Source organism: Octodon degus, unplaced genomic scaffold, assembly GCF_000260255.1.
Source record: "Octodon degus isolate 3935 unplaced genomic scaffold, OctDeg1.0 scaffold00075, whole genome shotgun sequence".
NCBI classification, from domain to species: Eukaryota; Metazoa; Chordata; class Mammalia; order Rodentia; family Octodontidae; genus Octodon; species Octodon degus.
The window spans coordinates 9,921,085-9,932,385 of record NW_004524651.1 but is presented as its reverse complement, the minus strand read 5'-3'; positions in this window follow the sequence as shown (position 1 = coordinate 9,932,385).

The following is an 11,301-nucleotide window of genomic DNA, read 5'->3' as shown; positions in this document are numbered from 1 at the left end:
GCTCAAGGGTAGCACGGGAGGCTGCGCCAGTGACTAATCCATCCCTGTTGCACGGTGACACAGGCTAATGCCAGGACCAGTCTACCGCAAGTCCTCTGAGTCACTCATTTTAAAATAAATCCTCTGCCTTGTGTAATGAAATGAGGAAGCTCAAAATGAAGGCTTAGATTAAAAGGTGAATACCAGGGACAGAGTCAAGGCCAATGAAAGGCATTTTCCATAATGTTAGTATAATAGGCTCCTAATGGCTGCTATCATCGGATCAAAATTGGCTCTGTGCTTCTGGCGGTGAAAGCAGAGGAGACAGGGTAAATTCTGAAACTGTGTTTCTGCTCAGTGGAGGCTGAGTCTGGGCCGCAAACCCTAACAGGAAGTTTGCGTCTGGAACTTCAGGTGACAGAGTCAGGTGACACACTGATTCCCTTAAGTACAATTTGAGTAGAAACAAACCGAGGACGCAGCTGCGCTTGCCGAGGAGTACTTGTGCTTGACATTCACCCGAGGTAGCTTAGGGCGGAGCGGCTCCTCCTAGCATCTAAGACTATTCCCACAACAGTCCCCTAAAATGTGTAACGAGCTGCTCGTTAGAGTATAATAAGACAAAATGTTAAATAATTCAAGGATGCTCTTTAAGCAATTGCAAGTGTTGGGGAGTACTGTTACATTTAATTCTCAGAGACTACAGTAATGCCTCTGCTCCCAAACCTAAATCTTTCTACATTGACTAAGAACTGAGTCAAGCCCGAATCAAATCAGCAGTCAGGTTCTATGTCGGCCTGATGGGGAAGTTTGATTCTGGCCTCCTCTAAGTCAGTTTGCAGCCAGAATCAGAGAGAATTAAATTCATGACCTGAGGTACCATTGCATAGAGAAAGGGGCAGAGAACACTGGAAAGGATGGTGTCCATACTGTATTTACTGGGCTGGGGAGATAGCTCAGTGGCTTAAACACCTACCTGGCAAGCACAAGGTCCTGAGTTCGACTCTTGGTACCACCAAAAAAAAAGTATTTACTTACCACTTACTTTATCTGGCAAATCTCACTGGCCTTGGGCAGCTGGGTGGTGAGGGGTGACAGTGGTGCCTGGTTCTCTTCGTCCATGTAAGTCGCATGTTAGAGCAGCAGTGTCCAGAACACAGAGAAGAAAGATGGTGACTTGTTAGTTCAGGGGCTCCCAGCTTGTGAAAGTCTCTGTGGGTTTCCTGGGTGCTAAGCTGCTGTGTACCACGTCCGTAGGCTTGGGGACAGCATTATCAGCCGCCATCTGTGGAGCTCCTGTCATGAGCCCAGTCCTGAGCGCTGAACACACTGCTTCGCAGAGCCCTTCAACAACTCTGGGGGCTCAACGTTCTCCGCACATGTTTATACGTGAGAACTCAGAGACTTAAGAGAGTGCGCTCCCCAGAGAGACAGCAGCTACAGAGGAAAGGAGGATGGGGGACAGCAAGAAGCAGCATCACCGGCGGCCCAAGGTCACCAACCCGGGGTGAAACACTGTGCTGCCCACCTGTAGAACAGAGCCCAAGCTCCTGAGATCTGTACGAAACTGTTCCCTCGCCAAGTAGTCATAAGCTGTAAGAAAATAAGTGTTGGCTGGTGGAGACCTAGAGCAGCATTCACATTTCTGAATCCGTGACTTGGGGGACAAGGGCAGGAGCAGAGCGCCGTGTCTTGCGTGCTCCCACCAAGACTGCGGGGATCCAAGACTGCGGGAATCCAAGACTGCGGGGATCCACCCGCTGTGAAGCGAGGAGAGGTGGGAGCTCAGTTTTGTGGTACCGGGGATTGAACTCAGGATCCGATGCTTGCCAGGCAAGTGCTTATTCTCCTGAGCTGTCTCCCCAGCCCTAGGAGAGCACCCAGCAAGCATGCTCTCCTGGTACAGCGCTCCCTGCGGCTTCTTGAGAACGACCTCGTGCTTTGAGCTTCCCAGCCTCCGAACTGTGAGCAGGACAAACCTCCCGCGGTACCGGGTCTGTGCCGCTCCACCATAGTAACAGACAAGCCAGGGAGAATCCAAAGTGAGGGCAGGCAGAGGGCGCCCGGTCGCCTCCGCTGAGCGGCGGGCTCGTGGCAGCTGGCCGAGGCTCTGGCCGCCCGAAGGCGCCTGCTCCTCTTTGGCGGTGAGCAGCCTGGGCTCGGAAGGGGCTGGGCTCCTCGGAAAAGGGTCTTCAAGCCATCGGGGATTATACGTGTGGAGCAACTTAAAAGCCTTCTTGGTCAGTAAGTGCAGCAGTGCCTACCACTCTCCTGCGCATACAGCTTGGAAGTGTTAAACTGACGGCTTCATAACTCTTGGTTAATATCTATGTGTGCAGCAATGGGCTTCACTCCACCTTTGCGTACACGCACAGCACGCGCGGTCCCCTCTGTCCACGCCGCCCACGCCTTCCGGTCCCTAGGGGGCGCTGCGCTACCTTCAGGTTAACTGTTCTTACAAACCGATTCTTGTCCGCAAAAATCACGATGTTTGGCTATCTCAGGATGAATTAAAAGAGTGGTTAAATTTCTCTAAAATTTGACTGTCCCCTGCCCTGCTTACTTTCATGCGCACACGTGGCCACATGGGTGCTTATTCGCTGAGCACTCCCTGGGGGCGCCGTGTACCCAAGCAGTGAGGCTGGGCCTCGGAGAGCAAAGGTCGGGGTCAGGGGTCAGCATCCGGGTCCCTCGGTGCATCTGCAAAACGTTGTGTGCACAGAATTATGAAATGGGGTTGGTGTCACGGGAGAAACCACAGAGAATCCCTTCACCAGTTTTCCGGCAATGGCAGTTGTCCCAGGGGGAGGATCCAGCCCTCTGATGACCTCTGGTCAGTGTGCCCTTCGCCGCCTAGGCCGTGTCCACGACATGCGGTCTGTTTAATCCTCACCAGTCACCAACTCAGACGGGATCCTGGGTTTACGTCCCTTTACAGAGCTATGATTCTGTGGTGAGAACGTGACTCAGTTTCCTCTTCCCCTTTAGTCCTTCAGTTAAAGTGTTTCCATTATGCTCTCAAATTTTTCATCTGCTTTCAGAGAATTTGTGTAGTATAGAAGAAATGCACCCTTCTCAAAGTAAGCTTATAAAATCAGATAAAAGCTTATGAAAACGAGAGAATGCGAAAAAGCAGTCTACACGGTTGCCAGTGTATGCTTTTGGCATTTACCCTGAACCAGGTAATGAAAAGTTCACATGAAAACATCTTCCTCCTCCTCCTCCTCTCTTTTTGAGACAGAGTCTCACTAAGCTGTTCAGGCTGACCTTGAGCTCACCTTGCAGCGTGCTGGCTGGTCTCCGACTCACAAGGTTCTTCCTGCCTCAGCCTCTGGAGTGCTGGGATTACAGGTCCACACCACCACACCAGGCCTGTCCTTCTAAATCCCTTGTAGCACAGAAACTCATGGTCCGAAGCAGGCAGGGGTGCTTACTGGTTTCAGTGACTTGCGCTGTGGAGACTCATTGTCTCCAGGGAGGAGTGGAAGAAGTTATGGAAGCTGGAGGCGACCTCTGCGAAAGAGGGGGCTGGGCTTGAGTCTAGGAGGGGACTCATGTGGACCCCACAGACTTCGGACCTCCTCACCCGGCCCAGGGCACTGCACAGGTCTTCTAAGAGCTGCTGAGAAGGAGCGGTCTCTTCCAAGTTATCTTACAGGTCAAGTCATATCCAACTTCTGGTCTAAAGTGAATGTTTGTGTTCAGAAAATGTTCTGAGCCAGCGCAGCACACAACCGAGCCCTCCTGAAGGCTGGCTGATGCTGCCCCTCCAGTCTTGTCTGTTTTGCTTTGCCTTTCTCTGGGATTTTATTCTGTGAGCTTTGTTTCAACTTTTGCAGGCACACACGCTGTGGGGCTGGACTGCGGGGAGTGGCCAGGGCACCGCCTGTTGAGTGACCTCTGAATCTGACCTGGCTGAACACCCGTCACCAGCTAGGCCCCGCCCGCCTTCCTAACTGGACTCCCAGGTGTGAGTGCCAGCTGCACTCCCGCCCATCACTGCACCTGCGGGATGCTGTCCACAGTCCCCCATGGGGGCAGGTCTGGGCTGCACTCAGGGACCTGGCTGTACGGAAGCTCAAGTCCCCATCCGGAGGTGGCCCAGTCCATCTGTGCTGCTTCCTGGGGTAGACAGCCTCACCTCTGATCCCCACTCCACGCTCCAGGACCAAGGCTGGAAGGACACCCAAGTTCCAATAGCTAGACGGGCTACTCTGTGACAGGACAGCCAGGAGCCTGATCAGATGTGTACTTGAGCACTGGTGACCTTAACCAGCCAAATCTGAGCGTCTTTCTCAGGGGACACGATGCCTGCTTGAGCACCATTGGCCAAGGGACTCTGTGCTCCCAAAGCCCTGATGTCAAATTCCACATCAATGGAAGCCAGGTCCACAAAGATGGTGTCCAGGTCCCCCATGTCACCCTCTCTGGTGTCAGCCACCACCCAGAGCACTGTATGGATTTCTGCTTCTGCTAAGTAGCGTGCATTAGAGACAATACTTGGGAGAAAGCAATCAAAGCTCAACTCTGCTGGCCCCTTTGGGAAGTTTCCTTGCCCAGTCACCTGGCCACCCTGCCACCCATAGTCCTCTGGCCACCTTCTCTGCCCAGGGCGCCTTCCTCTTCCTCCTCAGCCGCAGTCCCTGGTTCCCATGGGCAGCCTTGTTCCAATGCCTCAGTGCTCAGTGCTTTCTGTGAAGAGGACTGCACAGCCAACAGAGACATGAAGTAAATTCAGGTGATAGAGCAGACACTGCCCAAATGGCCACTCTCTTCCACACAAGGGCTGTCAGTGCCGTGAGGGGGGTTGGGTTTTGTATCTAGTTGAAACACTCAGGAGTAGCCAAGGAGCCTGGGCCACAGGCGCGTCCACACGCAGGCTTTCCTCCTTGGCATGACCTTGTGCATGACCTTGTCCTGCCCAGCTCCTGCCTGCGGCCTGCCAGCCGTGCGCCGGCCCCTCGTGCCCTCTCTGGGGCCCCTCGGCCCGCCTCACACTGCAGTTCCATAGTGTTCACTCCTGAAGTACCATCACTTTATCGACCACGCACACGCCTACGACCTAAGACTCCGCGCTACTACACAAATCCCTGCAAATCTCCAGTTTAATTGCATTTGTTTCCACCCAGTTACCCTCTGAGAAGCGTTAGCAGGAGTGCCGCGTGGCCCAAGGACTGTCTCGGCGCCCAAGTTAGTTTCTGCTTGAAAAACTCCTTGTCCCTGATGTGCTGTGCATCTCACATCCCTGGTCCAGCAAGCTGAGGCCTTGCTGTGTGCTCATCCCACGGCCAGGCTTTCCCTGCCTCCCTGGAATTCTGACTGCCATGATGTGAAGCAGGCCTGGCTCCTTGGTGCGCGTGGAGATGTTTGTCCCCCTGTAACATCTCTTGCTTTCCACCTCCCAGAGGTCCTGCCATCTCCTCCTTCTCTCCTTCCTTTCATATTTCTAAGAACATGGTGACTTCTTCAGTACTGCTGCAGAAGCGCCATATGAGCTTCGCAAAGGTTGCGTGTTCTCAAGTGTCAAGTACTGAAGCAGGGAACTTCAGGACGCTACCTGACCCGCCCCTCCAGCTTGCTTTCTTCAGTTAAACTCTCCCCACTTGTACCACGCCAAACATAGGGGTGGTTTACAATTTGCATTTTAGCCTTGTGTATCCCACTCCTGCAATCTCAGCATTCTGGTAGCCTGAGGCAGGAGGATTGCAAGTTCGAGACCAGCTGTAGCACCTTAGTGACTTGGCAAGACCTTGTCTCAAAATAAAAAAAAAAAAGAGCTGGGGTTATAGCTCAGTTTGAAGGCTCTGAGCTCAAACTCCAGTACTAACAAAAATCAAAAAGAAAAAAAGAAAAGAAGAGTATTTTAATGCAAATTAATATAGCTTCTTAAACTGAGTGACTACTGGTAATATTTTTTGGTGTGATTTTATATTTTGACACCCAGTAAGTATGTGCATAGTAATGTCAAAATGCAGTTTGGTGATCAAACTGGTGGGCTGTTCTTTACAGGAATGCATGGCAGGAGCATGGGTGGTACGAGGCTGCTGGAAGTCTCCATCCAGGTGGCGCTTCAAGGCTGGGGTCTCCAGACACAGGAACTGGAAGTGCACTCAGTTCCAGCTTCCTGTTTGGGAAGAGGAACACAGATGTGAAAGAAGGTGGCCACCTCAGGGTGCGCGGTCCCCACCTGGCCCTGCTCCTCCGGAGGCACAGTGGCAGGGCTGTCACCAAGACGAATTACGGTTTCTCTCTTCATACCTCTTGCTGCCTCGTCTGATCATAGGCAGTGCCCTGGCATCACTGGACCATGCACCGCTAGCTGATTATCCTTCTACTGGGAGGCAGCAGCCACAGCATGTGACACAGGGCCCAGCACCCCCCCATGAGGCTCTCTGCTTCTGCCACTACATCCGAGCAGGCCCCCCGCAACTCCTCCCCCATCTGCTGCAAGACCGCCCAGCCTGGAGCTAGCTGATGCTGTCCTGAAGCCTCTGCAGACTGCGAGCCAAGACAAACCTCTCCTTCTCAAGCTGCGAGTGACGAGAAAGTGAGGAGACAGATTTTGGTGCCAGAGATGTGAAGCCTTTGCCGTGATGCACCTGTCCGGTGACCCTTTGCTGTGACACTGTCCATGTGGCCCAGAAGCCTTGGGAACTGGCTTGCAGGAGTTCGGAGAGGCTTGGAGGTGCTAGTGGGTTCTAGAAGCAGCCCTGGAATGCTGGGAACAGAACTTGGTGGGAGATTCTGGTCAGAGCTCAGGAGAGCAGAAGCTGGCAACAACGCAGGCTGCAAAGACCAGGCTTGATGGTTCACATGGGAGGAAGGACTCCACCGGCAGCTGGACTCCAGGCCGCCTACTGTTTGCTCCTGTCCTGAGACCGCGGGGGCAGAAGAGAGGTCTCATGTGTGAGTATAGCAGCATGTTTGTACTGCTGACCCCTGGCCGTGGGATATGTGATCTTGAGAAGGTCAGGTCACCTCTCCTGGGGGAGAGGAAACAACTCCAACGGGGTCCTGGTATACAGGCACAGGGAGGAAGAGCCTTGGATTTATAGATCTAGAAGGTTCGCTCTGCGCCTGGATCAAGGGCCTCGATCTTCTCCCAGGTTCCTCCTTACCGTGGGGGTGCGGTCCTGGAGGTCCCAGGGGTGCCTGAAGACATGCCCAGGACAGCCCTCCCAGACTGTTTCCTCCCAGGCATACACACCTACAAGAGAGCTTAGTTTTTAAGGTCAGCATGTAGGAGACCAGCCATAACAGCTCACGAATAGAAGAGTTATAGCAAGACTGGCAAAGGGTCACTGCTCTTGCACTTAGGGGCATTCTTAAGTGAAGTCAGACCATGTGAACACTAGCACAACAGTGTGAAATGCCTGACTGGAAGCAGACAGCTACGGAGTTAGTAATGGGTGGGCACCATATACGATGTGGACACACTGGATGGCGTGGTTGTTTATACCTTGACAGGGACAAAGCACCGTGCAACTCAGAATGCGTGCAGTTTAAAACTTGCAAATGTTGATTGGGGCTTTCCCATGTCATAGTTTCGGGCTCCGGCTGAGCTCAGGTCATGGAAACCCCTGCATCTTCTACGCATGCATCATTTGTGCTGGCAGAGGGCTTTCACACTTGTCATCTCATTTGATTCTTCCCACAGCCTTCAAATTAGATGTGGCAGAAATGGGATCGTCGCATCCCCACTCCAAACTAGGGGCCTCTGTGTTACTCTTCTGGCTCCGTTTGCTCAGGTCCCCGTTCAGCAATTAGTTAGGACAGTCTGTGGCATTTGAGTCAACCTCTACGTGTTGTCTAAGGAGCCCTGTGTGGTTCAGATTTTAATGTCCCAGTGGCTGACATGTTGGTAGCTTGGCCTACACAGAAGCAGTGTTCTTGGGCTTTCCCAGGGAGGCGCCTTTGAGAGATGTTAGGGTCGTGAACACTCTGGGCTCACGAGTGGAGGAATCATCATGGCCTCCTCGCTTAATGGTAGAAACTCCAGAAGCTGAGGCCTCCTCCTTGGAGAAAATAGGTCAGGATGGGCGCACATATTTTGATTTTTGCCCCTCGCCCCTTCTCTCTCTCCCTCTGTTTCCTGGCTGCAGTGCAGCACCCAGCTTCCTGCACCACATGCTTGCCGTGGTGTGCCGCCCCCCTGGGGTGCTCAGAGCTATGAGGCCAACAGCCACAGCGCTGAAGCCCCTGCAAGCCTTTTCTCCTTTCAGCTGACTTCTCAGGTATTTTGTTGCAGAGATTCAAGATGATGAGCAGAAGCCTGGGGGTTTCCTCTCTGTGAACTCACAGGCTAGAAGATCGTACATCAAGCGTTCTAGACAGCGTACGTGAGCTATGCTTCCGAGCAGGGAGGGTTGGCTCGGGTGGTGTCAGTCCCATGGGCTCCCTAATCACAAGGAAAGCCAACTTGTCACTGGCACAAGATACAAGAGCAAACAGTGAACTTGGCTGGGACCAAGACGGTCTGCCAAGAATCAGACGTGAGGAACCATCTTGCAAGAGTCCCCGGAGACACGAAGGCGGCAAAGCCCACGGTGGGCATGCGTGGCTGGATGACAGAGCCCGGGGCTAGGTGAAGAAGAGGCCAAGGAAGTGGGCAGATCTGGGTGTACCACTGGGCTAAGGGCGGGCGGGTGTTCCACAGCGCACAGTGCGGCTGTACACTTTCGAGCCCGTTCGGAGAGCCAGCCACAGAACCACACTGCTCAGTGGAAAATTCCAAATTGGATAATTATTTACATAGCGCTTACTTTGGGCTAAACATTGGAGGTTCAGCCCTTAAAGTGCTTATATTACATGCAGAAATATAAACTGTGTATGTCTTGCTAAATCCCAAGATAGTCTCAGTTAAGCACCAGATGAGCAGCAGAAGCAGCAAGCTCCAGCTATGCAGAGGTTCAGGAGCTTGGAGCTTTGAATCCTGAAGATGGGTTTTTTGCAGAGAACTTCATGGTTTGTGAAGTTACCTGAAGACAGGACAGAAAACAGACCAAAGAGGAAGTTTCAGACACACAGGCCTCAGAGATGGTGCAAATGGTCCCAGAAAGAAGAATGGGATGTGGTCTGAGAGGTGGCACTGGATAGAACTTGGATTTCCTTGATAAAGTGTGTCTTGTTAGATTTTTCCTTGAGAAATTACACAAATACCTGTATAAGGTGCAATGAGTTCATTAGGTTGCCAGCTGGCTATCTTCTGAGCTCACCTGTTTACACTGTATACTGCTCTAGCTTTGCCTATGGGAGCTAGAAATTAGTAGGTAAAGGCTAAATAAGAAAGTAATTTTTAAAAAGGAAGTAATTATTGGCTGGGAAGATAGCTCAGTGGCATAAGCCCCTGCCTCGCAAGCATAAGGCCTAGAGTTGGATCCTGGTACCAAAAATGATGATGATAATGGTGGTGGTGGTTTTTGGAGAAGACAGTATTGTAACATACTTGTGCCTGTGTGAACGTTGGAAGCAGCCAGACCTGAGCCTGATTCCAGGTCTGTTTTCCAGTGTGTGCTCTTGGGCCCATGAACTGAAGGCTCTCTGATCCTTAGTTTATTCATATGTATCATGATAAAAATAACAAGGACATAGTAGTGTATTAAGGTTGGATTTAAATGACACTGAATGTGATGATCTTTCTAGACAGTCAAACTTCCTGGCAGTATGACCTATTCCTACTATGTGGCCATCTATTTTTTTTGGAAGAACCGGGGATTGAACTCAGGCCCTTGTGCTTGCCAGGCAAGCACTTATTCTACTGAGCTGTCTCCCCAGCCCCTAGGTGGCCATCTAATAAGTCACTTTGCGCACTGGTGATGACATAGGAAGATGACTTGCAACTATAGATCTCTCAGAAGACATTGAGCTTTACGCTATCTATGTCTGGTACACACAGTTAAAATTGTTATGAAAACAAACATTTCATCCTCGTGGTCATAAGATGTGCCTCCCTGTTACACTTACAGTGAAGACTGGTAAACTCACTTTATCGTACACAGCAATATGAAGTAAACCATACTTTACTGTTAAATCAAAAGCTGTAACATTCAAAAAGCAGTTTCAAAAAGGCTTAAATTAAAATATCAGGCATAAAAGTGGCATCTCTTAACTCTGCCCTAAAATGAGATCAAAGTAGATCAAAGATTTTGATATAAAAACAGAAACACTGATACCGCTGGAAGATAAGTATGGAGAAACTGGAAGCCAGGGGCACAGGAGAGCTTCCTGGACAGAGCGTGGATAGCACAAGAAAGAACACGAGGAATCGACAAGGGGATTATAATAAATTAAAAATCTTCTGCCCAGCAGAGGAGACAGTCTACAGAGTGAAGAGACAACCTACAAACTGGGGGAAAAAAAATTTTTTTTCCAAGCTGCTCTTTTGATAGAGGACTAATATTTTGAATAGAGAAAGAAACAAAAATAATTAAACTGCCCAAAACAAGTGACCCGATAAAAAAGGAAATGGAGAGCCCCTTTTTAGCCAGAAAGCGTAAATGGCTCAGTGCTGGGAAAATGCTCAGCAGCGTCGCCATCGGGAGAGTATAGGTCACAACAACCCTCAGCGCCACCCTAGGCTGCCACCCAGAGCCCCAAAGCCAGCCACTGCTGGTGAAGCCAAGAGGGGTGAGGAAGCCTTCCCTGATGTTTGTAGGAATATCAGCTGGTACAGTCACTATGAAAACAAGTATGGAGATTCCTCAAAAAATTAAAACTAGGAATGGTGTCCGACCCAGCCGTAAGTCCCTGGCCATCGCTCCCAAGAGCTGCCATTCCCTAGTGGTCCATGCCCACTGAGCTCAAGGCAGCACAACTCCCAGTAAAAGGGCACGGACGCCCACCAACGGACAGTGGGATAAGGCGTGGTGGCATACGTGCAGGGGAGCCCTCTCAGCCGCCAAGAGGGTGGGCTCTTGTCGTTCACAGGCACATGGAGAGAGCTTCAGACTATAACGTTAGGTGCAATAAGTCAGGCACTGAATGATAAAAGGCTCACATGATTCCTTTTACTCGAGAAACCTCAAAATATAAATAAATCCAAAAGTAAAGTGGAGAAGGTAGCAAACGGCAGTAGATGGCAGACTTTTGGAGCTGGGAAATGATCTCAGTTATGTTTAGCAACAATCCCCCCAAATGTAATTATTATGCCTTGCAGACATATGCCTGCAAGAATAATTTAATTCTTCTCTTTATCAATTTGTTTTACCAAGTTTCCATAGTGAGGATGCTTGACTTGTATTATGAAGAATAGCTTGATTTTTAAAATGTTTTTATTATAAGTAGATTAAGGCCACAAAATAAGTTTGAGTTATTTGTTTTAGA